Source organism: Nicotiana tomentosiformis, chromosome 12, assembly GCF_000390325.3.
Source record: "Nicotiana tomentosiformis chromosome 12, ASM39032v3, whole genome shotgun sequence".
In the NCBI taxonomy this organism is placed as follows: Eukaryota; Viridiplantae; Streptophyta; class Magnoliopsida; order Solanales; family Solanaceae; genus Nicotiana; species Nicotiana tomentosiformis.
The window spans coordinates 15,045,612-15,072,194 of NC_090823.1; positions in this window are offsets into that span (position 1 = coordinate 15,045,612).

Consider the following 26,583-nt stretch of genomic DNA (forward strand, 5'->3'; position numbering starts at 1 on the left):
TCTGACAAGCTGGATAGTTAAGGCCTGAACATCTAATGCCATGGGTCTCTCTGTTATTGGAAGATATGCTAAACTCCCCAAACTCTTCGCCCGGTGACTCAAGGCATCGACTACTATATTGGCCTTTCCGGGATGGTACAAAATGGTAATATCATAGTCCTTAAGAAGCTCTAACCACCTCCGCTGATGCAAGTTAAGATCCTTATGTTTGAAAAGATGCTGCGAACTTCGATGATTAGTGTATATCTCACAATGGACACCGTACAAATAGTGCCGCCAAATCTTCAAGGCGTGAACAATAGCTGCTAACTCAAGGTTGTGGACATGATAGTTCTTCTCATGGGTCTTCATTTGGCGTGAATCATAATCAATCACTCTACCCTCCTGTATCAGAACACACCCAATACCGATCCGCGAGGCATCACAATACACTATGTAAGAACCAGAAGCTGATAGAAGAACTAGAACTGGAGCCGTGGTCAAAGCAGTCTTTAGCTTCTGAAAGCTCTCGTCGCACTCATCTGACCACCTGAACGGAGCACCCTTTTGGGTTAATTTGGTCAAGGGCGATGCAATAGATGAAAAACCCTCCATAAAACAATGGTAATAACCCGCCAAACCAAGAAAGCTCCATATTTATGTGGCTGAGGACGGTCTGGGCCAACTCTGCACTGCCTCTATCTTCTTCTGGTCCACCTGAATACCCTCGCTGGATAGCACGTGCCCCAAGATCGCCACTAAACCGAGCCAAAACTCACACTTGGAGAACTTTGCATAAAGTTTCTCCTCCCGCAATCTCTATAACACAATCCTCAAATGCTGGGCATGCTCCTCCTAGCTACAAGAGTACACCAGGATATCATCAATGCATACAATAATGAACGAGTCCAAATAAGGCTGAAACGCATTGTTCATCAAATGCATGAACGTTGATGGGGCGTTAGTCATCCCAAAAGACATCACAAGGAGCTTATAATGGCCATATCGGGTCCTGAAAGATGTCTTAAGAATATCCAAATCACAAATCTTCAGCTGGTGATACCCTGACCTCAAATCAATCCTGGAGAACACCCTCACCCCCTGAAGCTGGTCAAATAGATCATCAATACGTGGCAAAGGATACTTGATCTTGACTGTGACCTTGTTCAATTGTCTGTAATCAATGCACATTCTCATAGTACCATCATTTTTCTTCACAAATAGAATTGGTGCACCCCAAGGTGACATGCTAGGCCAAATAAACCCCTTATCAAGGAGTTCCTGGAGCTTCTCCTTCAACTCCTTCAACTTATCCGGTGCCATACGGTGCGGTGGAATAGAAATGGGCTGAGTGCCCGGTACCAAATCAATACCGAAGTCAATATCCCTACCAGCCGGCATGCCCAACAGATCTGCAGGAAACACACGCACCACCGGAATAGAATCAATGGTAGAAGTCTCTGCACTAACATCCCTCACAAAATCCAAATAGGATAGACGACCATTCTCAACCATCCGCTGAACTTTCAAGTATGAAATCACTCTACTAGGAACATAGTCTATAGAATCGCTCCACTCAACTCTCGACAATCCCGGCATTTCTAATGTCACAGTCTTAGCGTAACAATCTAGAACGACATGAAATGGAGACTACCAATCCATACCCAATATCACATCAAAATCGACCATACTGAGTAGAAAAAGATCCACTCTAGTCTCTAGACCCCCAATAGTCACTACACCTAACTGATATATGCTGTCTACAATAATAGTATCGTCTACAGGAGTAGATACATTAATAGATGAAACTAAAGACTCACAGGGCATATCGAAAAAATGAGTGAAATACGAGGAAACATACGAATAAATGGAACTAGGGTCAAACAATACGGAGGCATCTCTGTGGCAAACTCAGACAATACCTGTAATCACAACATCTGAAGAAATGGCATCTGATGTAGCAGGGACGGCAAAGAAATGAGCCAGGCCACCCCCTCTCGAGTGGCCCCTAACTGATTGGGCTCCACCTCGAGCTGGCTGAGCGGGTGGTGAAGACACTGGTTCTAATGTCGTAGACTGGCTCCTCTGCTGAGCCAGACCTCCCGTAAGGCGGGGACAATGTCTCTTGATGTGGTCAAACTCTCCATACTCATAGCAACTCCCCAGTGCTGGGGACTGAAGGGAGCCCCGAGCACCGGGATGACTGGTAGAAGGACCTGGCATAGACGAGCCCTGACCTGATGGACCACGGGCCGAACTCTGAGCTGGGAGGGCACTGAGAGATGAATGGCCCTGCTGATAATTGTGTGAACCATGGTCAGATGATACACCACGGTGGACCGGGCAAGCCGTCTGAGCATGTCTGAAAGTGTTACAACCCATGTTTTCGTACGTATGAGTCGTCATAAGTCAATTGATGTAAGCTCAGAAGTGAAATCATATTTGAAAAGTTTGCAAAGTAAGTTAATCATATTACCTCGGAGGTTACAAATATTAAAGATCATTAACAACAAGTACAAAGATGGTTGGAAGTTTCACAAGCTAAAGGAATTGAAAACAAATAATGTTTCGTCGAAAGTCGACAAATTGGGAATGTTATAACATGTACTTTTGGAGTGAGACCAGGGTGTTTAAATTGATAAGTAGGTTATGTTATGATTTATATTAGTCATATTACATCCGTGTGTTATGTTTTTAAGTCAAGCGAGTTGTGGAACAAAAGTCGATGAAAGTCATCACAAGTTACATTCATAAGTTTTACTGAAACTTTGGGTCAAATGTAACTGCAATTTTCTCCCAATATACTTAGAGTTATGGTGTGTTCCACCTATCAAATTAAATCTCTATGAGTCTAGTTTCCAACGCATTAAACCATTTGTCAATACGACATCGGAGTAGAGAGATATGTGCATTTTTGCGATACTGCGCAAGCTGCTAGGTGACAAGTAGGTGTGTCACCTACTTGCTTAAATGAAAGCCCAAAAATGGGCCATTTCGGGTCGTCCAAAGAGGCCTTTTAAGGGCCTATTTTCTTCATATATTAGACTTAAAATAGAGCATAATAACCAGACATAAGCTCTGCAAAGAATCCTCCCAAAAATTTCCCACAAACCCTAATTGATTTTCTCTCCCTTTCAAGTTCTAATTGGAGGTAAAACTTAGAGTTTGAAGAACCAAGATAGGAGCTGAGTTATCCAACAAATAAGGTGAGTTTACTGCTCTCTTTCATCCATTTTTTCTTCTGTAAATTCATGGTAAGTCGTTCTATACTTGTAAGAATTCACGGGATGGTGATCGGAAGCCGTGAGTTCGAGTTATTCACTTGTAGCGGACTGTTTTGTGGACTGTTTTGTTGTGTTGTTGGGCAGCATCTTTTACTACTGTTTTGTGAGAGTTTTGGAGGAGGAAGGGTGTGGAGAAACACCACATAAATGCAGGATGTTGGGCTGGTCGTTCATCGTAACAATTTCGGGTTGTTGACACTACTACGGTGGTCGTTTTGTGTATGAAGCGATTGGGGTGTGTTGGGCTGTTTTGTAGTATTGTATGGTATGCATAAGGTTGGAAACTAATGTATATATGTTCTTATTGTTGTTTTTGGTGTTGTGGTGTTATCTTGAATTTGGAAGAAGTAAGGATTATAGGGGAGATGCTGTCCGTTTTAATACAAAATAAGCTTGTCGTTCGTTGTGCGTTAGTTGTACCTTTCGTAACTTAATGATAGTATTATTATCGTTGTTGTAGATTAAGGTGAGAAGAGGTGAGTTCAAGTTGGTGATTGGAAATATTGTGATAAGGTATGTTAAGGCTAAGCCTTCCTTCATTTTGGCATGATCTCGTAGCTACATGTGTTAGTAATGAGACAAAAAGAGAAGTTCATATTCATGAATTTATTCACACTATTCTAGTCTCATAAGTTACAATATTATTCCTTATCGAGACTCTATATTCAATTTTAGTATTGTCTTCTTTCAGTCAAGAGAGCAGCAAGCCTATATATACAGTATTACAGTATTTTCATTACCATCGAGCTATAATCGATGGGCAGGCCCCTATTGGGCAACCACTGATCAGATGGTAAGTATATACCGAGCCTACTGTGGCCGAGCGCCTATGAGCGAGCCCAGAATGGCCGAGATACAGAGCCTAGTATGGCCGAGCGCCTATGAGCGAGCCTACTACGGCAGGGCAGTTACACATACCGAGCCTTATAGGGCCGGACAACTTTTTTACATACTATATGGAGAGAGTTGAGTCAGTATCAGCAGGTAAGCATATATTCAGATTATTTTTGACTCCCAGTTACATTTCGTTATTATATCATCAATTCAGTTTCAGCTTTCAGTTATTTTGTTGCCTTACATACTCAGTACATTATTTGTACTGACGTCCCTTTGTTGGGGACGCTGCATTTCATGCCTGCAGGTCCTGATAGACAGCTGGATAGACCTTCCCAGTAGACAGAGCCAAATATCAGCTTGGTTGGTAAGCTCCACTTCCCCGGAGTTACCAGGTCTAGACCTTGGAGTCTGTTATATATATACAGGTTTGATGGGTAGGTCGAGGCCCTGTCCCGACCATGATACAGTTCAACTATCTCTAGAGGCTTGTAGACAAGTCCTGTATAGTTTGTATAACAGTAGATGTTCACGGCGGCCTCCTCAGTCTGTACATTTATATATATATGAGTTTTTGGGTATGTTTACCCCTTAGATGAGACAGACGATATTTTTAGATGATTCAGAATATGGTCTCATCGGCGTAGGTTGAGGGTTATTCCTCTAGAGTTCACAGTTACAGAGTGGTACGCTCGGGCCGAGTATGGTACCGGGTGCCGGCCACGTCCCTTCAGGTTTGGGGCGTGACAGAAAGGACGATCCCTACCGTGGTGGAACTGCCCCCAGAAGGAACATCACTAAATCCACCCTGTCCACAAGGCCTCTTGGTATCCCTCTCAACCCTCTACTGATTGAACCATGTCAATCTGATGTGCAATGTCGACAACCTCATCAAAAGTAATACCAGACACTCTCTCTCAGGTCATAAGCAATCACAGCTCAAAAGTGAGGCCATCTATAAACCTCCTGATTGTCTCCCTGTTTGTGGGAACCAACCAGATAGGATGACGGGACAACTCCAATAATCGCATCTCATACTACATCGCGGACATATCACCCTGATAAAGCTGCTCGAACAGCCTGTGCCTCTCATAAGCCTCCCACCCACTGAAGGCATCCCTATAGAACTGAAAAGTAGTGAACGAGACCCCACTAGCCTCTAGAATACCTGTTGTACTGAGTATCCTCTAACACCTGTCCAAGAAACACTATACATCCTCTCCCTCTGCACCACTGAAAGATGGAGCCTGGAGTCTCCCAAAGCTCTCCAATCTATGTTGCTCATCCTCAGGCATAGCAGGAACCACATAGTCCTGAGCAGCTGCAACTGGCTGGGCTAATGGTGCCCCTGGTGTCTGGAATCTATGTACCACCTGCTCTGGTGTGCGGGCAACGGGAGTCTGAGCACCTTCCTCGGCTTGAGAAGTGTCTACAGCGGCCGTAACAGAGACTGCCTGAGCAAGACTGGTACACATGGTTAGAATATGAGCTAAGGTCTCCTAAAGGCCTGGAATCCCAATAGGCACAGGTGGTGCCTGAGGTGGTGCATCAACAACTGGAATCCGGTCCTGATCTGGGAAACTGGTGGATCTGCTGGTACTTCCCAAACTGCTGTGCGGGCTACACCTCTGCCTTTATCGTGACCTCGGCGTCTCGCAACCCTAGATGGAGGTATTGGTGGTTGTCCATCCTTCCCGGTAGTACGAGTCCTCACCATCTATGAGAGAATGAAACAGCAAATGTTTAGCTACTAGAATCAATAGATTAACATGACAAGAATTCAAGAATGTGGAGTTTCCTAAGGGTTCTGTAGCCTCTCGAAGATAAGTACAGACGTCTCCGTACCGATCCGCAAGACTTTACTAAACTCGTTTTATGACTCGTGAGACCTATGTAACCTAGGCTCTGATATCAACTTGTCACGACCCATAACCTAACCCGTCGTGATGGCACCTATCGTGATACTAGGCAAGCCGACCTTCCCAAAACACTTTCAAAATTTAACAAAAGAGAATTAAGACATTTAAAATAACCAGAGTTTTTAATAAAAAACGGGGGTAAAACCCAAATAAAACATAAGTGCGGAAAAATAGCCCGACATCGGTATGTCACTAAGTCATATGCATCTAATAACCAATAGAGAAATTGAGTCTACTACAGTCTGTGCCAAATGCCAATACAAGAAAGAAAAGATAATAATAAAGGAGAAAAAAGGACTGCGAACGCCGACAGCTACCTCGTAAGTCTTCGATAATCAGCTCGCACATAAACTCTGCGACCTTCAGAACCGTACACACCTGGATCTGCACATGAAGTGCAAGGTGTAACATGAGTACAACAAACTCAACAAGTAACAAAATTAAATTAGGAACTGAGAAGTAGTGACGAACTATAATAATACAGATCATTTCAAAAGTTTTCAGTAAAGAGTGAACATGGTTTCAAAACTGGTGGTATAAGTCAAATCAGTTCGAGCCCAAGTAAAGCAGATATGAATCTTCCAGAAATTCTGCAACAACATCAGATAGCAACTAAGTGCAATAATAAATAAAATCAAGTACAGCCTTTCAAGGCAGCAGTCACTCAACTCATCTCATCCTCTCATACTCTCGACTTTCAGCTCTCAATACACATTCTCGATAGGTACCTGCACTCACTTGGGGTGTACAGACTCCGAAGGGTCTCCTTCCAGCCCAAGCGCTATATCGCTGCGGCGTGCAGACCGACCAAACAAAAAAGTAGCCATAAGGCTCGTTGCGACGTGCAACCTGATCCACAGTCCATAAACAACCATAAGGCTCGTTGCGGCGTGCAACCTGCTCCACAGTCCATAAACAACCATAAGTCCGATGCATATACCCTCACATAGTTCACATCTCGGCTCTCATGCCTTATCTCAGTTACTAACCTCTCCAGCCCCTCGGGCTCACAGAATATCATAATAATCGGCCCAAATAGTGAATACAACAAGTATCAATAGGAAATGAGAGGGAACGGAGATATAACACAAAAGTAAGACTGTGACTGAGTACATAACAACAATTAGCAGTCAATTCAATAAGTATACGACCGCTGCGGGTCCCAACAATGATATCATAAGGCCTAAGCATGGTTTCTAGCATGAAATGCAGTCAATTTCTCAAAGGCAAGGAAAGACAAGCAATAACAGTGGCTATTCGACTTTACAGTCTCACGGGACAGACCAAGTCACAATCCCTCACCGCGCACGCTCACACGCCGGTCACCTAGCATGTGTGTCACCTCCAAACACTCACATCATGCCAATCCTCGGGGTTTCATACCATAAAAACCAGATTTAAAATCGTTACTTACCTCAAACGCGCAAATATCCTACTCCGCAGTGCCTTTGCCCCTCGATTCAATCTCCAAACCCTCCGAATCTATCCATAAGCAGTACGATATAATCAATATTGGTTAAAAGGATCAATTCTAAAAGAAAACTACTAAAATATAGCCCAAATTCCGAAATCGGCTCAACCCGTCCCCCCGGGCCCACGTCTCGAAACCCAATGAAAGTCACAAAACCCGAAAGCCTATTCACCCACGAGTCTAACCATACCAAATTTATAAAATTCCGACCTCAATGGCCCCTCCAAAACCCCAAAGTTCACTCTCCAATTCCCAAGCCCTAAACCCCCAAATTTTCAACTCAAATCCCTAATTAGGTGATGAAGGAGCCAAAGTTTCACAAAATTTAGACCAATCCGCATTAGAAGTACTTACCCCCAATGTTTTCCTTGAAAATCTCCAAAAACTCGTCTCTTTCCCGAGCTTCTCAAGTCCAAAAATCGAAAATGATAGTCCAACCCTCGAGCTGGTGTTTTTCTGCCCAGAAATACCGCACTTGCGGTCCTCTTGTCACTTCTACGACGCTGCACCAGCAGAAATTCCATCGCAGGTGCAGATTTTACTTAAAAGTCCTGACCTCGCTCCCGCTGCTCCACGACCGCATCTGCGCCTATCGCAGGTGCGAGAATCCATCGCACCTGCGGCAATCCATCGCACCTATATCTAACTGCCTGCATTTGCGACCCTCGCAGGTGAGGAAAATTCTTCGCACCTGTGGCTCATGCACAGCTCCTTCTTGGCCACATCCGCGGCTCCTTCTTCCTTTCTGCGGGCTCGCACCAGCAGTTCCCACTCCGTAGGTGCGGTTACACTAGTAGCAGCAACTTCAACTGCATTTCCTTAACTCCCATCAAGCCGTTAACCACCCAAAATCACCTCGAGGCCTCTGGGACCTCAACCAATCATACCAACAAGTCATATAACCCCATAAAAACTTATTCGAACCTTCGAATCACTCAAGACAACCTAAAAACACCAATTACACCCGGATTCAAGCCTAAAGAACTTTTAAACTTCCAAATTCCATAAATGATGCCGAAACCTACCAAACCACGTCCGATTGAACTTATATTTTACACACAATTCAAAAATGACACTAGGAACCTATTCCAACTTCCAGAAATTCAATCCGACCCCGATATTAAAATTTTCACTGCCAGCCAAAATCGCCAAAATTCTAACTTTTGCCAATTCAAGCCTAATTCTATTACGGACTTCCAAATCACATTCGGGATGTGCTCCTAAGTCTAAAATCACCTAACGGAGCTAACAGAACCATAAAAATTCAAATTCGAGGTCATTTTTCCACAATTAGACATCTGGTCGACTTTTCCAACTTAAGCTTCCAATTAACTGAGTAAGGCCTCAATTCACTTCAAAACCACTCCAGACCTGAACCAACCAACCCGATAAGACATAATACAGCTATAAAGCACAAAAGAAGCAGAATTGGGGAAAATGGGACTATAACTCTCGAAACAACCGGCCGAGCCGTTATATGAAGGTTCATGAGAAGAATCACCTTGTGTATGATTTAGAGTTGGTAGCCATTATTCATGCGCAGAGGATTTAGAGGCACTATCTATACGGTGTTCTATGTGAGGTGTATACCGACCATTGAAGTCTCCAGCACCTGTTCAAGCATAAGGACCTTAATTTGTGGCAACAGAGGTGGTTAGAGATGTTAAAAGACTATGATATCACCTTATTATATCATTTGAGGAAGGCTAATGTAATGGCTGATGCATTGAGTAGGAAGGCAGGGATCATGGGCAGTTTGGCATATTTACCAGTAAAGGAGAGGCTACTAGTTAGTGAGGTTTGTTGTTTCGGAGCCTGGACGAGTTCTTTCTTGTGTTATGGAACCATCATTGTTGTTGGAGCATACCAAGGCTTGCCAGTTTGATGATCCTCACTTGTTGGTGTTGAAGAATACGATGCAACGGGGTGGTTCCAAGGAGATTATGATTGGTGATGATGGTGTTTTATGGCTTCAAGGCTGGATTTGTGTTTCAAATGTTGATGGGTTGAGAAAGTTGATCCTTGAGGAGGCTCGCAATTCGCGCTATTCCATTCATTCAAGTGTCACAAAAATTTATCGTGACTTAAAACAACACTATTGGTGGCAGTGAATAAAGAAGGATATTATTTCTTATGTCTCTTATTGTTTGAATTATCAACAGGTGAAGTACGGGCATCAGAAACTAGGTGGGTTGACTCCGAGATTTGCGATACCGGAGTGGATGTGGGAGCGCATCACTATGAATTTTGTGGTAGGCTTACCACGGACCTTGAGGAAATATGACACAGTTTGGGTTATGTGGACCGGTTGACTAAGTCTGCACATTTTATGCCAGTGATGACTACCTATTCTTCTAAGTGGTTGGCTCAGATTTACATCCAGGAGATTATTCGTCTGCACGGCAATGCCCAATTCCATTATTTATGATCGAGGCATGCAATACATATCATATTTTTGGAGATCATTGCAGGGTGAGTTGGGCATGCGTGTCGAGCTGAGTATCGCATTTCATCCTTGAACGGATGGGCAATCAGAACACACTACTTAGATATTAGAAGACATGTTGCGGGCCTGCTCTATGGATTTGGGGGTCAATGGGACCTATTTCTACCTCTAGTAGAGTTTTCCTACAACAACAGCTATCAACCGAGCATCTAGATGGCTTCGTATGAGGCCTTATATAGGAGGCAATGTCATACGCTGATTGGTTGGTTGAGTACAGAGAGGCTTGATTGTTGGGCACTGATTTGGACTGTGATGCTATGAAGAAGGTTATGGTGATTCGAGAGCCACTACAGCTCAATCCAAGCAAAAGAGTTATGCGGACTGGAAGGTTCGTGATGTGACTTACATTGTGGGTGAGAAGGTTCTACTCTACGTGTTGCCTATGAAGGGCGTGGTGTGGTTTGGGAAAAGGGCAAGTTGAACTCGAGGTTTATTGGCCCTTTTGAGATCTTGGAGAGAGTTGTGGAGGTTTCCTAGATGCTTGCATTGCCTCCTAGTTTAGCAGGGGTACATTCGGTATTTCATGTTTTCATGCTTTAGAAGTATCATGAGGACAGATCACATGTTTTGGACTTCGACACGGAGCAACTTGATAAAAATCAAACATATGAGGAATAGTCAGTAGCTATTCTAGACTGGAAAGTTCGTAAGTTATGATCCAAGAGACGTGGACAAATAAGGAGTCCGGGTTTGATATGCGGAGTAGATACCCACACATTTTTACCAGCCTGGCTACTTTTCTATGTCCGTTCGAGGATAAATGTTTCTTTTAGAGGTGGATAATGTAATGAACTGATAGGTCATTTTGAGTACTAGACTTAATTTTAGTGTTTCGAGACCTCCCACAGTTTCATTTGATGTTTTTTGATTTGCGTGCTTAGTCCGAATAATTTTCTAAAAACTCTTTACATAAATATTTGAAGAAATATAATTTTTGACATAAAACGAGGCTACAATTGACCACAGCCAATATTCGTGCTATACGACCTTGGATAGGTGTTTTGACAATTTACGTAGGTTCGTATGATGCTTTTGGACTTGTACGCTATTTTAGTTGGGGTTTGGGATGACCCGAACGCTTTTCGGCACATTATGTGAATCAAATTGTGGAATTATGTTTTCAAGTTGAAATCCTGAGTTTTGATGATTGATTCATGTTAATTGGTGTTATTTTGTTAATTTGAGGTAGCGAGAAAGTTTGTAGGATATTATTACACATGTGTGCATGTTCGGTTTAGAGCCCGAGGGGCTCGGGTGAGTTTTGAATGTGTTACGGATGGATTTGCAACTGCTAGTGCCCAGTAGTTGCTGGTGTCTAGTGTCATATATTGCATTTGCGAGGTCTGGCTAGCATTTGCGAGCCTCACTTTTGCGGTCAATGGGTCTCATCTGCGATATCTGGGAGGGGCTGTTGACTTTGCAAATGCTAATATATGATCACATTTGTCGACTGTGGGTGGTCGCATTTAAGGCCTTTGGTTCGCTTTTGCGAATTGGAGCTGGGGACTAGTAGCTTCGCAAATGCTCAGCTCAGCTCGAATTTGGATAAAGAGTTAGATCGCATTTGCAACTTTCACGTAGCCTAGGTAAAGGATTGGAAAATTGGGACTTAGCTTAATTTACACCATGTTTCAACCTCAAACACACTAGAGGCAATTGTTAAAGAGGATTTTCTTCCCCAATGCATTGGTAAGCAACTTTAACTTGTTTTCAATCAATTTCAATTTCTCTTCCAATAATTTTAATATCAAATCTATGAACTCTATGATAGAAATTAGGGGTTTTGGGTAGAATTTAGGGATTTGTTAAAATTTAATTTAGTCCTCGAATTCAAGTCCGATTTCAAAATAAATCACATAACCGAGCTCGAGGGTAAATGGAAAATCGGGTTTTAGTCCAAATCTCGGATTTCGACCAAGAGCACTCGGGGTTGACTTTTGTAGACCTCTTCAATTTAGTTACAGATTGAACCTTTTTCACTCATGCGTAATTTCTAAAGCTTATTTTGAACTGTTTGAAATATATTTGGATAAATTGGATTGGTTTAGAGGGTTATTTTAAAGGGAATTCCATGATTGGTTGTTGATTTTGTTGTGGTGCGAAGTAATTTTTATGGTTAACTTTGACTTGAGGGAATTAGGACTTGTTGGTTTCTTTTCTATGTGAATTAAGTGCGGGGATGACGTATATGCAAGGTGATGAGTATATATGCGTTGTCATGGGTTGAAGTTTGCGAGTGAAAATTGTCTTATTTGTACCATGTTGTATCATTTACTAGGCCTTCCATGTCTTAGTTAGATTATTACTCTTTAATTGTTCACTTCCGTGTTTAATGCTTATTTTGAAGTTGTGGTGATATTGGAAGTTGAAATTGCTCATTCTAGCACCACGGTTGAAGTTGAAATTTGCTTCCCACCTCGCTTGATACTTTGGATTAATGTTGTTTCTTGCTGAGGAAGAGTGAAAATCATGAAGAGTGTTGTCGTGCCTTATTTGCATATTGTTATCATTGATTGAGTGAATGTGAGGATTAAAGGACAAAGAGTGATGTCGTGTACTTGATTGCTTCATTATTAATTATCATATCATATGATGAGGATGGGAGTAAAAGCACGAAGGGTGATGTCGAGCTATTGCACTTATCATATTATATGGTGAGGATTAGAGTAAAAGCACGAAGGGTGATGCCGTGAAATTTGATGATTTTATTGCTTTACTTGATTCTCGGATTGAATTGAACTTGGCTGCTTGTTGGTTATTTCGGAAAGAGACTTACTTGGTGATTCTGTACTTATTGTTCCGATTGTTGCTCACTTTTAAATGCCCCCACCCCATTATTACTTTTAATACTTTACTTATTATTTATGTTGCTTTATACATATATACATATATATATTTACTTATTTATTTGCATAGGTTTTTAGTAGGTGTCTTCTCTTAGCCTCGTCACCACATCGTCTGGGTTAGGCTCGACACTTACTGAGTACATTGGACCAGCTGTACTCATACTACACTTATGCACTTCTTGTGAAGATTTTGACATCGGTACCAGTGGAGTTCTGATAGGCACTTAGTGGATACCAGTTAGTGATTCGAGGAAAAGTTGCACCGCGTTCGCAGACCCTGGAGTCATTTTCCTATTTTTTTGTATTGTTTCTTCTCATTTCGGCCAGTGTTGTATTTATTTCCAACCTTGTATTTAGTTGGATCTTGATGCTCATGTACTTGTGACACCAAAGATCTTGGGATAGTTTATGTTATGTCATTGGTCAGTTATTAGATATTTATTGATTTCCTACTTATATTATCTGTTATGTTGTCTTGCCTGACATTCAGTGTTAGATGCCATCACGGCCTCGCGGTGGAAATTTCGGGTCGTGACATTATGTACCACAAAGATTAAGAAGTACAACATTGGTGTGAAGACTAAACACAAATATAAGTCTTATACTACAATGAAAAAATAGTAGCTTGTAACAGGAATATTGGTACATCTTTAATGATATCATCCGGCTTCCATAACAGCTCAGCTACAAAATCTACACACAAGGTGTAGAAGTGTAGTATGAGTACAACCGACCCCATATACTCATTAAATATTAAAATTAAACTCAACAATGTAGTGGCAAGGTTTAGTCAAAAGATACTCTCTTTATATAACCTGTGCAGCTCACATGCATATAAAATAACAGAAACGTAGCCAAGAAATAACTAAAGTACAACGGATATCATCAATAAGGTGGTCAATCAAAGAGGAAAGTAATAAGCATATATTTCCAATTAAACAGATCAAAGAAAATACAAATGCACCAAATTTGCATAAAAAGATATACGCACGAAGTAGCATTAACTCAAACACTTATATCTGAATGCAGAGTGCCTGTGCAAGATAAAGGTCCACATTCCATATCAATTACCAATTAGAATTTATTCTTATACTTCTGCATGAGCCTAAAATGTCCACGCATAATAGACTCATTATTTAAATTCACATCCATTTTCACTCTTATCCGGTACAAGATCCATGTACCTAGCACCAAATCCATGTATCCAATACAAGTCACAATATATCGTCATAACCCAGTACGAGATTCCGGTACCGATCTCTACCAATGAATCTGATGAATATATAAAATGTTCCACATAACATATGTAGATGATATGCACAAATATGATATGTAAATATGCATGAATGCACACACCCACCTTACCATCCATGTGCATGACATATTTCATGTGTCTAATACCAAGCACTAATCCAGTGCCTATGCTCACTAGGCCCAAAATAATATTGATAATTACCTTACTTCGGAGGGACGGTACCATATCCAAGAATCGATACATGAACAATCTCTTGGGAACCCATCGTATCACTTCATTAAAAATATCATAATAGTCTGAACTATAGAATCCTCGTGCCTCAATATTCATCTAAATATAAATCCTCTCATAATATCCCAGTGTGCCATAATAACATCAATCCATATTAAGATCTCTAGTTCCAATGGTGTATGCATATGCTTCAGAGATAATCGATAAAATGTACTAGTGCATGATAAATAAAGGTGCGGGGGATGTATGCAAGTACTCATGAGATGATCTCTAAGCATGGTATATGAGTATGTATAACGTATTACTAAAACTCCAACATGTAATTCATCATCCAAAAATAATCGAGTCGAAATGAAGAATCAAACGCCTAAACATGGTCTCACCAAGAAAGGAAGGTTCAAGAAATCATACAATAGTTTAAGTCATATTACAAGAATATTAGTGTGAATGTAAGTTCAGAATAATAAGTGTGACTATGGCTAAATCTAAATCAAGTATATCAACAATCTTAAGGGTAGCCCAGCATGCTCAAATAAGGTGTCATTAACCTAAACATTATCTGTAGCATGATTCATCATGCTCACGTTGTAATTCAATCTAGTAAAGCATAGAATAAGTAGAACACACAACCAAACAAGGCATAAAAAAGCCTAAAATTACCCGAAACATGGTATAACATCGGTCTACACATATATGCTCGGCACATCGCATATATGTCACCTTCCCCAAGAATTTAGCATATAGAATATAGATTTATTTTAAAAAATTTCCCTCAAGCTAAGATTAGGGAGGATTCATACCTCATCCCACGCTAGCTTTGTTCTTTAAAATCTGCCTTTTCTAGCTTTGAATCCATCAAAGGAGTCAAATCTAGCACATATAATACTCAATAGGGACAAACAAGGCCATAAAAATAACTCCAAACAATAAAGGTTCAATCTTTAATCAAATCCAAAAGTCAATAAAAAGTCAAACCGGGCCCCATAGTCAAAACTTGAATTCAAGGCCAAATCTTGTTAACCCATAACCCCAAGATTCTAAATATGTAATTAGTTTCTAAATCCGAGCTCAAATCGGTGTTCAAAACATCAAAATCTATTTTATTAAGTTTTGAACAAAAACCCCAAATTTTTTTGTTCACATATTTTGATGTTATATCTAGTGTTATGTATAAACCATGGATATATATTAGAATCACTTACCCAAGCTTGTAGATAAAACTCTAGCTTCAATCCTCTCAAAATTGAGATCCAAAAGTTGAGAAATAAAAGAAAAGTCACAAAATTCAACCTCAAATAGCTTCCTGAAGTTGCTGTCAAAATGCTGCTCAGGGGCAGTATGTTTAACATGCGGGCCGCAGATTTCACATGTGATCCTCGTATCACTTCACATGTCAGAACCTGCAATGACTCTCTTCTGATAGAATAGTCATAACTCCTTATGGAAATGTTAGGATAATGAACGGTTTCAACCACAAGAAACTAGACTCAAGGAGCTACAATCTCATTAAAACCTCATCCAAAAAACGCATTCAGGATTTAGAGATATGTTCTTTTGAAGTCAAGCCAACTATAGAAAAGCCTTATTTCAGTAATTTAATTCTTTATAAACTTGTCCCAAACACGTTGAAACTCACATGTGCCCTTTGTAATTCCATGAAGTCATTCCTACAAGTCAAAATAACCTATATAGACTTGTCCAAAAGGTCAAAAACACCCACAGGAATATCACAACAAAGAATTGAGGTTCAAATCGAATAGAATTTCTCTTAAGTTCTTAAATCTTCATTATTTCAAGAGAGTATTCGAATCACACTTAGACACTAAAGGTTACTTTCAAGTTTTGCACACAAGTTCAGTTCTACTATATAGACCTATCTAAAGTCTCGAAACATAAATTGGATTTCAATAACGTCAAAGTCAACTCCTGGTCAAACTTATGAACTCTTAAGTTCTTCAAATTTGCCAACATTCAACAAATGGTGACTAATTCTTGTAAGAACTTCCAAAACCATATTCGAACATACGTACAAGTCCAAAATTATCATACGAACCTATCGGAATCACCAAAACTCAATTTTGAGTCCGTTTGCCCAAAGGTCAAATTTTGGTCAACTCTTCCAACTTAAAGCTTCCATTTAGGAACTAAGTGTTCCAAACCTCTTGGGATCAAAATTACTTATACCCGCAAGTCATAAAATAATGGACTTACGAGAAGTCTCAAATCATGAAATGAGATGCTATAACTCAAAATAATTGATTGGATCATTACAATATTACATCAAACTACACAACTTACCTCTCTAAAAGTTAATAGTTGATAAACTTTATCAATACAACAATTTTAAATATTATATATAAAATTGCTTCCAAATTGTAAAATAATAGAGAGACGTATAACTAATATATGAAGATAGATAATAAGTGAAGATGTAAATTTTAGATATTAAAATGATATTCAATCTAACAATGTTCTCAATTAGTAAATATGCAATACTATTGCTCATGATTTTGAGTTATTCTCGATCTTCATATTTATATAGATGAATAGAACCTTAATATTTTATTTGGTGAAGAATTTGAGCGTCAACAATACTAGTTAGAGAATTTGATGCATGATTTGCCATAGGAACTATCAGGCGAACCCCAAACTATGAGCATTAAGCGTGTTTTGGGTACACAATCGGATGCTTGGGGCATAAGCCTCACAGAACTAAGGCTGATATATGAGTCTCAAGGCGTTTTAATAGTGCTCGTCCCAAAAGCAGCCTCGAGGCTAGTCCTAATAAACCCTTTTAAAACACTGATTTGGATAATATAAATCGCGCATTTTCCAGCGTCAACAAAGACTAAAGGGCCTTGGTCAATCTATAAAAGTAATTTATCAGTGAAGCTCAGAAAAATAAAAGAAACATAATAGAAAACAAATGCACGACTTCACTCAAAAAAGGTAGTATAATTTAGGCTATACACACACACACACACACACACACACATATATATATATATATATATATATATATAAAATACTTACTCACATACACCATATATATATTTATATATATATATGGTGTATGTGAGTAAGTATTTTTATATGTTATTCGGTATTTTGTTATCTTTTTAAAATACCGCATATCGAACATTTTACAACTTAACTAAATACTATGTCGAATATCGAAATATTGAAATTTTCTGTTTCAATTCGACAATTTGCTACTACCAAATTATGCACCTATAGATAAGAATTATTAAGAGTCAAATTATTAACTCTCCAGCTAGCAGATCACATGCTATATGTGTATGCGATAAAATTGGTTACTGACAATTGGACGAATGAGGAGGTGACATGTGGAGCTGGAGACAAGTAAGATGTGAGTCAAGAACTAGTTGATACCGGTTGCAAGCATGTGACCGATGCTGGGTGAATTCCGAAGACAGGGTAACTGATAACAAAGATCTGAAGAATTCATATCGGATAGCATTCAATGAATAGCCGTTACAGAGAATATATGCATTTATAGCCAACCGTTGTGTAACCATCAATGACAGTTTCATTCTCATTCAAGAGAAACTTGATTTGGGGATCTTGTCTCCCTAAATGGATCTATAAATAGGAGAATTAATATCCATTGCAGGACACGAAATATTTTGTACACAAAAGCTTGAATTAGTTCTCATTCTATAACATATACTTTTACCTTGTTCTTAATATTATTCTCACTTTTGCTACCATAGAAGCTAAATTCGAAGTCAGGCTTGTATTTCTTTTAAATTAATTTTATATTCTTATTTTTGTTCTTATTTATTTTATATTTCTGGGTAAAATTAATTCACGTATTTATTAACCACGTTAGAAATTCAATTATACCATTTTAGGGGTAAATAGTTTGGTGCCCACCGTGGGGCATAGACAATTATATAATTGCTTTGATCCATTTATATGTTGCTAACAAATTTTGATTCCGTTAGCCACGACCCAAAGTTTCCTCCTTAGGAATCGTGATGGCACCTAGTATCTAAGACTAGGTAAGCCTAACACTTACCGCATTAATAACTGATTTTAACCAATTAACTATTAAGCATGAAATATAAATTTCTATAATAAGCCAACAATCCCAAGTATAATACAATATCCCAAAATCGGTAGTACAAATGTTAAGCTCTACTAAGTTCACTAGAAAATTTCTAAGTATAATTGTTCTGAAATAGAAATAAAACTGTACAAAATAACTTTAGAAGGTGACTTTGAGGCCTACGAACGCGATGGCAGGTATATCTTGAGTCTCCACAGTAATGTCCGATCAGCAAGCTAATGACCAACAAACTTCGAAGTACCTGGATCTACACAAAAATGTGCAAAAAGTATAACATGAGTACACAATAGCGGTACCCAGTAAGTATCAAGACTAACCTCGGTAGAGTAGTGACGACGAACAGTCAAGACATATACTAAACATAATAACTTGTACATGTATGAATATAAAACTAACAGAGAACAATGTCAATATTAAGCTAGGCATGGTAGAAACGAAAACAATACTTGCAGTATAAAATAGAAGCAACAATTAGCAATAAGGAACAAATAGGTAATAACGCTATAGAGTAAGCAAAATACATTTTAAGTCCAGAGAAACCAAGTAAATAAAACAAGTAACAACTCAATAAGTACAACCGCTATCACACAAGATTTATTCAAGAATTTTTCTGAGGTACCGCACCTCATAATCACAAATCACGGGTCCCAATTCACGAACCCTAATCACTTGGCATCTCGTGTCCATATTATAAATCACAACCGCATGGACAACTCACCTGTTGTACGGACAACTCACGTGCTAATACCATTAATACCTCATATCTGCACGGGTAACTCACGTGCTAAGGGAATGACAATATCTCATATCCGCACGGACAACTTATGTGCCAACAATAACAATAGCTCATAACCGCACAGACAACTCACGTGCAAATAGTACAACTTTCACACAAAAGGCAAGTAAACGATAATACATGTAAATGATTAATAGACATCAGGGTTCATTTTCTTAAAACCAATATAAGTGATTAGTTACGTTTATGCTTGTGCAAGTGTTCTGAGCAACTACTAAAAAAAACTAGGGGAAGATAAAGAAGGAAAAAACCAGGGTTGCGATCGCCAGGCAGCTACCTTGCTAACTCCAATGATCAGCTATAGGAATACCAGCAGCTGCTACCGTGACCAAAAATGCCTGGATCTGCACACAAGGTGCAAGGCGTAACGTGAGTACACTAATTCAGTAAGAAACGGAGGTAAATAAAGGTTGAGAAGAAGTGACGAGTTAAATACAAATACCGTTCATATCACAAAAATTTAGTAAAGTACGACATGCTTTGCAACCAGAGTTTAAGTCAAATCATCTTGTTTAAATCAAGTTCAAGTAAGTCAATTAGAAATATCTTTCAACAATTCTCAAATAAGGACTCAAATCTACTATGAGCATGGATGATGAAAACATATACTGCCCCTCGGGCTAACATCACTCAGTCCTCCAAATCACTTCAACCTCACAATCACTCATGCTTTACAATCACTTAGCACTCGGCACTAGGCACTCGCACTCAGTAGGCACCTGCGCTCACTGGGGTGTTCAGACACCGGAGGAGCTCCTACAGCCCAAATGCTATAATCTGCAGGGATAACTCACGTGCTAAGGTATAATACCTCATAAACAGGTCCTCGGCCTCACTCAGTCATAAACCTCTCCAGTCTCTCGGGCTCTTAGAAATCAAAGAAATCAGCCCAAACAACATTAACGTGATGCATCAAATAGAATAAAAGAGACTGAGCTATGATGTAAGAATGCATGAACATGACTGAGTTCGGGATATCAACTAAAGAAGTGAGAGGATAGCAAGAAACGACCTCTAAGGGTCCAAACAATGCTGACATAAGGCCTAGACATGGTATCTAGCATGATTTACAACAAATCTTTCTAAAGCACATAAAGACCATATAGCTACAACAGGTTGTTCAACTTTACAATTGCTACGAGACGGACCAAGTCACAAATACCCAATGGTGCACGCCCACACGCCCGTCACCTAGCATGTGCGTCACCTCCAAATAGTCACATGACTCAAAAATTCGCGGTTTCATACCCTCAGGACTAGATTTACAACTGTTACTTACCTCAATTCGAGTAATTCTCTACTCCGCAATGCTCTTGCCTTACGAATCAGGTTCCGAGCGTCCTAAATCTAGCCACAAGAAGTAGAATACCATCAATATATGCTAAAGGAATCAATTCCACAAGAAAAATACTAAATTAGACAAAAGTCACAAAACCTGAAATCCCATTCACTCACGAGTCTAACCATACGAAATTCATCAAAATCCAACATCATTTGTCCCTCAGATCCTCAAATTACATTCTCCAAAATCACAAGCCCTAACCCCCAATTTTCACTTCAAAACCCCACTAATTATATGAGAATACAACGGAAAACACCATAACTAGGAGTATTAGAGCTGAAGCAACTTACCTCTGTGAAAACCCTTGAATCCCCTTCAAATATCACTCCAAAAGCTCCAAGGTCAGGCTTGAAAATGGTGAAAATGAGCAAAAATCACGAAGTCCCCTTTTTATAAATTATGCCTAATGAAACTGCACTTAAGGTCCCTTTTTTCCGCTTCTACGATGGCGCACATGCGGAATTTCCATCGCAGGTGCAGAACTCACTTAAGATCACAGGTTCCGTATCTGCGGCCAAATCTCGCACCTGCGGAAGCACACCTACGCATCCCTCTCCGCTTCTGCGAAGCCAGCCAAATTCTTCCTTTCTGCATCTGCGCCCCAAGTCTCGCACCTGTGGGCTCGCAGATGTGACAACCTTCTCACACCTGCGGTTCCAGTCCACCTTAGCCTTGCCCGTATTTGCGACTTCCCAGGCGCTTCTGCGACCTCACACCTACGGCTCCCTCTCCGCAGGTGCGGCCAAACACCAGCAATAGTAGTTCAGCTACATTTCCAAATTCCAAACCTCTCGTTAACCACCCAAAACCACCCCGAGGCACTCGGGACCTTGACCAAACTTACCAACATATCTTATAACATCATACAAACTTAGTCGAGCCTTTGAATCACTTAAAACATCATCAAAACACAAAATTACCCCCAGAGTCAATCTTAAGAACTTCTAAACTTCCAAATTCCACAAACGATGCCGAAACCTACCAAACCACGTCCGAATGACCCCACATTATAAACACACATCACAAATGACACCACGAACCTACTACAATTTCCGCAAATCCATTCCGACCCTGATGTCAAATTTTCCACTGCCGACCAAAATCGCCAAAATTCTAATTTTCGCCAATTCAAGTCTAATTCCACTACAGACCTCCAAATCACATTCCAGACACACTTCTAAGTCCATAGTCACCTAAATGAACTAATAGAACCATCAAAATTCAAATCCGAGATCGTTTACACATAAGTCAATACCCCGTTGACTTTTCCAACTTAAGCTTTTACTTTAGAGACTAAGTTTCTCAATTCACTCTGAAACCACTACGGACCCGAACTGACTAACCCGGTATATCACAATATAGATGAAGGACACAAAAAGAAGCAGAAATGGGGGAAACAGGGCTATAACTCTAAAAACAACCGGTCAGGTCATTACATCCTCCCCCTCTTAAACAAACTTTTGTCCTCGAACGGGTCTAGAAACATACCTGGAGTCTCAAATAGGTATGGATATATGCTCCATATCTCTCATTCAGTCTCCAAGGTGGCCTCCTCCACAGGCTGACCTCTCCACTGCACCTTCACCGAAGCTATGTCCTTTGACCTCAACTTCTGAACCTGCCGATCCAAAATGGCCACCGACTCCATATCATAAGTCATATCACCCTCCAACTGAACCGTGCTGATGTCCAAAACATGGGACAGATCGCCAACATACTTTCGGATCATGGAAACATGAAACACTGGATGCACACTTGACAAACTGGGTGGCAAGGCAAGCTTATAAGCCACCTCCCCTCTCCTCTGAAGTACCTCAAAAGGCTCAATGAACCGGGGCCCAACTTGCCCCTCATCCCAAACCTCATAACACCCTTCATGGGTGATACCTTCAGTAAAACCTTCTCCCCAACCATAAAAGACACATCACAGACCTTCCTGTCCATTTAGCTCTTCTGCCTAGACTGCGCCGTGCGAAACCGCTCCTGAATAAATTTCACCTTATCTAATGCATCCTGGACCAATTCTGTATCCAAGAGCCTAGCCTCACCCGAATCAAACCATCATACTAGAGATCTACACCTCATCCCATATAAAGCCTCATACGGAGCCATCTGAATGCTCGACTGATAACTGCTGTTATATGCAAACTCCTCGAGCGGCAAAAACTGATCCCATGAACCCCCAAAGTCAATGACACAAGCGCGTAACATGTCCTCCAATATCTAGATAGTGAACTCGAACTGTCTGTCCATCTGAGGGTGAAAAGTTGTGCTCAACTCAACCTGAGTACCCAACTCTCGCTGCACGACCCTCCAAAACTGCTATGTAAACTGAGTGCCCCTATCTGAAATGATGGAAACTAGGACACCATGCAGGCGAACTATCTCTCGGATGTAAATCTCTGCCAACCGCTCTAAAGAGTAAGTAGTAGCAACTGCAATGAAGTGCGCGGACTTGGTCAACTGATCCACGATAACCCAAATAGCATCGAACTTCCTCGAAATCTGTGGGAGCCCAACTACGAAGTCCATGGTGATTCGCTCCCACTTCCACTCTGGGATCTCTAACATCTGAAGTAAGCCACCCGGTCTCTGATGTTTATACTTAACCTGTTGACAGTTGAGACACCGATCCATAAACCCAACTATATCCTTCTTCATACACCTCCACCAATTGTGCCGTCTCAAATCCTGGTACATCTTCGCGGCACCCGGATGGATGGAATACTGCGAGCTGTGGGCCTCCTCAAGAATCAATTCCCAAAGTCCATCCACATTGGGCACACATATCCGACCCTACGTCCTTAACACGCCATCATCACCAACAGTCACATCTCTGGCATCACCTCACTGAACCCTGTCCTGAAGAACGAGCAAGTGGGGGTCATCATACTGACGCTCCCTGACACGGTCATAAAGAGAAGACCTAGAGACCACACAAGCTAATACTCGACTCGGCTCCGAAATATCCAATCTGACAAGATGGCCCGCTAAGGCCTGAACATCCAATGCCAAGGGTCTCTCTACTACTGGGAGATATTCTAAACTCCCCAAACTCTACGCCCGACGACTCAAAGCATCGGCCACCACATTGGCCTTCCCCAGATGGTACAAAATGGTGATATCATAGTCCTTAAGAAGCTCCAACCATCTCCGCTGGCGCAAATTAAGATCCTTCTGCTTAAACAGATGCTTCATACTCAGGTGATTAGTATAGATCTCACAATGAACCCCATACAAATAATGATGCCAAATCTTCAAGGCGTGAACAATGGCTACTAACTCAAGATCATGGATAAGATAGTTCTTCTCATGGGTTTTCAACTGGCGCGAGGCGTAGGCAATCACCCTACCACTAGAGCATCATAATACACGATGTAAGAACCTGAAGTTGATCGCAGAACTAATACTAGAGCTGTGGTCAAGGCAGTCTTGAGCTTTTGGAAGCTCTCCTCACACTCATCTGACCGCCTGAATGGAGCACCCTTTTGGGTCAATTTGGTCAAGGGAGATGCAATAAATGCAAATCACTCCACAAAACGACGGTAATAGCTCGCCAAACCAAGGAAGATCCTAAACTCCATAGCTAAGGAAGGTTTAGGCCAAATTTGCACCGCCTCTATGTTCTTCGTTTCCACCTAAATACCCTCACTGGACACTACGTTCCCCAAGAATGCTACTGAACCGAGACAAAACTCACACTTGGAGAACTTTGCATAAATATTCTTCTCGCTCAATATCTGTAATACAATCCTCAGATGCTGAGCATGCTCCTCCTGGATACGAGAGTACACTAGGATGCCATCAATGAATACAATAACGAATGAGTCCAAATTGGGATGTAATACATTGTTCATCAAATGCATGCATGCTGCTGGGGCATTAGTCAGCCCAAAAGACATCATTAAGAACTCATAATGGCCATATCGGGTCCTGAATGTCTTAAGAATATACGAATCCCGAATCTTCAGCTGATGATACCTGGACCTCAAATCAATCTTGGAGAACACACTCGCTCCCTGAAGCTGGTCAAATATATCATCAATATGAGGCAAAGGATACTTATTCGTGACTGTGACCTTGTTCAATTTCCTGTAATCAATGCACATCCTCATGGAACCATGCTTCTTGTTTAGAAATAGAATCGGGGTACCCCAAGGTGACACACTAGGCTGAATAAACCCCTTATCAAGGAATTCCTGAAGTTGTTGCTTCAACTCCTTCAACTCCACCGGTGCCATATGATACTGTGGAATAGAAATGGGCTGAGTGCCCGACACCAAATCAATACTGAAGTCAATATCCCTGTCAGGCGGCATACCCGATAGGTCAGAAGGAAATACATCCGGAAAATCCCGTACCACCGGAACAGAATCAATGGTAGGAGTATCTGCACTAACATCCCTCAAGAATGCCAGATAAGATGGGAAACCCTTGTCAACCATACGCTGAGCCTTCAAACATGAAATCACCCTACTAGGTACATAATCTGTAGAACCGCTCCACTCAACCCTTGGATGTCCCAGCACTACCAATATCATGGTCTTAGCATGACAATCTAAAACAGCATGACATGGAGATAATCAATCCATACCCAATATCACAACAAAGTCAACCACACTGAGCATCAAAAGATCTACTCGGGTCTCCAGACCCCCAATAGACACCACACATGACCGATACATGTGGTCCACAACAATAGTATCACCCATCGGAGTAGATACATGGACAGATGAGACTAGAGACTCACGGGGTATATCTAGAAAATGAGCGAAATATGAGAAAATATGTGAATAAGTGGAACAGGGTCAAATAATAACGAGGCATCACGGTGGCAAACTGAAAGAATAGTTGTAATCACAGCATCTAAAGTGATGGAATCTGGCCTGGCAGGGAGTGCATAGAAACGGGCCTGACCATCACCTGATCGGCCTCCCCCTCTAGGGTGACCTCTAACTGATTGACCTCCACCTTAAGCTGGCTGGGCGGGTGGTGAAGTAATTGGTGCTGAAGTCGAAGGCTAACTCCTCTATTGAGATAGACCTCCATGACGACGAGGACACTGCCTCAACATATGCCCAAACTCCCCACACTCAAAACAACTCCCTAGTGCTGGTGGCGGGGACTGAATGGAGCCCCGAGCATTGGGATAACTTGTAGAAGAACCTGGTATAGAGGAGCCTTGAACTGATGGAGCACGGGACGAAGTCTGGGCTGGAAGGGCACTAAGTGATGAGTGGGCCTGATGAGAACTGTGAGAACCATGGCCCGATGATGCACCAAAGTGAACTGTGCGGACTGGCTGAGCATGCCTGAATGGACGACTTCTGCCGTGCTAGAACTGACCCCTATAAGGAGCACCCCTCCCTATCCTCGAGGCGTCTTGGCCTCCTTCTCAATCCTCTCTTGACCACAAACCATCTCAATCTGCTGAGCGATGTCGACAACCTCATCAAAAGTAGCACCAGACACCCTCTCTCTGGTCATAAGTAGTCGCAGCTGAAAAGCGAAACCATCTATAAACCTCACGATCCGCTCCCTATCTGTGGGAACCAACCAGATAGCCCGACGGGCTAACTCTGAGAATTGCATCTCATACTGCATCACAGATATATCACCCTGGTGAAGCTGCTCAAACTGCTTGTGCAACTCCTCTCTGCGGGACTGAGGCATAAACTTCTCCAAAACGACCACGGAGAACTACTGCCAAGTAAGGGGTGTTGCGCCAATAGGCCTACAACTCTCGTAATTCTCCCATCATCTGAGTGCAGCCCCAGAAAACTAAAAGGTAGTGAATGAGACCTCACAAGTCTCCAGAATACTAGCTGTACAGAGTATCCTCTGATACCTGTCTAAGAAGTCCTTAGCATCCTCTCTCTTAGTGCCACTGAAAGGTGGAGGCTGGAGTCTCCCAAACCTCTCCAACCTACGCTTATCATCCTTAGGCATAGCAGACACCACATAATCCTGAGCAGCTGAAATCGGTTGGGCTGGTGGTGCCTCTAGTGTTTGGAGTCCCTGAACAAC